Here is a 2,529-nt window from a genome sequence, read left to right on the forward strand (position 1 = left end):
CCTTTTTTTTTTTAAGATTTTATTTATTTGTCAGAGAGAAAGCGCGCGCGCGCAATAGAGAGAGAGAGAGAGAGAGAGAGAGTGCTCACGCACAAGCAGGGGGAGGGGCGGAGGGAGTAGCAGACTCCACACTGAGCAAGTCGACTGATGGGGGGCTCACCGGATGCGGGGCTCCATCCCAGGACTACAGGATCATGACCTGAGTCGAAAGTAGACGCTTAACTGACTGAGCCACCCAGGCGCCCCAAGAAATGGCCCTTTTAAGATACTTAGAAAACTGAGAATTTGGACGTCTATGCCAATCCCTAAAATTCATTTGGAAATTTGATAGCTGCATGAAATTCCAAAATCTTCAACCACATAAATTATGTACATGTAAGGGTTTATTATTATTATTATTATTATTTTGGAGTTTCTAGTATACATTAAGCATCATCAAGGCACACGAGTTTCTAGTATACATTAAGCATCATCAAGGCACACGGTGATAAACTACAGCTTCAGAGGCACGTTCCAAGAGGCCCAAATTCACATCAGAGCTCAGCCTTTAGTGCCTTAGGCAAGTCAAGTAACCCGTTTGAGCCTCATTTCCTCATCTGTAAAGGGGGGGGTGATAACAGTGCCTTCTTTGTGTAATGCACTTAGTCTCGAGTTAGCACACAGAAGAGACTCACTACAGTGAGTTATGATTATCGCCACTGTTGTGCAGTCAGGGAGAGAGTCATAGTAATCAGCCACAGGCTGGGAAGAGCTACCCCAGGGAACGAGGATGGGCCATGAATTCCCATCTGGGTAAGGGGTTTCAGTGTTGCTTCTGAAGTCTCCAACTTCCTGCCTAAAGGAGTGCTTTGTGTTCATTCCCGCCAAGTCCTATACCTTCAGGCAAAGCACTTCCCAGCCTCTAATCTATTAAAGGCGGGCAATGACTTTTACCCCACAGCACGGTGGAACTCAAACTCTGGCCAGGGTCAGAACCACCCGGAGAACTTGGTCAAAATGCAAAGGCCCAGATTCCCCGTACTTCAGTGAGTCAGAGTCTCTCTGTGCCTTATTACCTTCCCAGATGATTCTGATACACGCTAGCTTTCAGAAGAGCCATCAAAGAGTGAAAAAAACAAGGCCCTCTGTTTACTCTAAAGGGTCATAAAAGATGATTATCATTATTTAAATCCCATTTGTTCCACCCACCAGGCAATGGCGAGTGAGTAGGCTGTGCTCATACAAGTGCCATGGGTTCCGACACAAGGAAGACTGGGCCTGCAGCTCAGTGGCCAGGGGTCCTCAGTGTTTCAGAAGTCCCCTACAACCTAGCACCCATTTCACAAAGTTGGGGGAGAGAGAAGCAATACCTTTCCCAGGGTCACAGCAGCTTCATGGGAAGAGCCACAGTGGAACCAAGAGCTACAGATGCCTGGGCCAGTGTTAAAGGGCTTGCTTTGGAGGCCCCCACCTGGATGGAGCCCTCTTGCGTGCTGACAGGTGCTACGGCAAGTTGGATGTCTGGAGGAAGTGCTCTGCTAGTTTCCTTGTGGCCGATGACATCTGGGGGGAAGGGCCCCAGCAAATTCCCGTATTCCAGCAAAAGTCTGAAGATAACTCAGGCTTCTCACAAACTGGGGAGGAAAACAGGACCTAGCCCCATATCTAAATATCTCAAGCTCCTTGACAATCTTATTCATCCATCTTGTTGCCTAAGCGGGAACAAAGATCTGTTGGTGGGATGAGAGCTGAGATTAGAATCGAATTATAGAATCTCAGTGCTGCGAGCGAGCAGACCCGAGGATGAAGCCTGCCGCCCCCCAGACCAGGAATGCCGCCACGTAATGCTGCCAGGCCAGTGAAGAGAGGACATTTCTCAAACCACAGCAAGTGTCTCAGTTAATTCAGGGCAAGAAACTAGAAGGGTGGGGCCAGGATTCAAACCAGGAGGTCACTGTGGTTGTCACAGCCACAGGCTTCAGAGACAGAAAGATCTGGCTAGGGTAGATTTGGGGCTCTGCCAAAGATTAGCGGTGACCTCGGGCAAGTTATTCTATACCTCCCTAAGCCTCAGTTTCCACATCTGTAAAAACAGAATGACATGTTATCCAGAGAAGTAGCCAGGCTTTTTGGAGCCTGAAGCTTATACCACTTGGGTGGGGGTGGGGGGTACCGGTAAGGGGTGGAGAGGGCCTCTTTAAGAAAAGGAATACAAAATTACAAATTCAAAATTGCATACAGGACCTTGGAAGGGGTCCCACGTAAGGGAGGGGCTAGACAAATCTGTCTTGGATGCTACCAGTTAGCTGAGAGACCATTGGAGTAAAGCCCTTGGCACATAAGATGGTGGTACGGAGAGTGGTCTGGCTTGAGTGAAATGCTATAATTTTGAGGAAGGAGGAAATCTTGGCCCGTTCATCTGTCACGGAAGCAGAGATAATGACAGAGAATGAAACACCAGAGAAACCCCCGCAAGGCCTTCTTTAGCTGCAGAGTTCTATCCTGAATGTCATGTGCGACCTTAGGCAAATCACGTGCTTTCCTGGTGGC

The sequence above is a fragment of the Zalophus californianus genome, chromosome 5 (assembly GCF_009762305.2).
Source record: "Zalophus californianus isolate mZalCal1 chromosome 5, mZalCal1.pri.v2, whole genome shotgun sequence".
Classification (NCBI taxonomy): Eukaryota; Metazoa; Chordata; class Mammalia; order Carnivora; family Otariidae; genus Zalophus; species Zalophus californianus.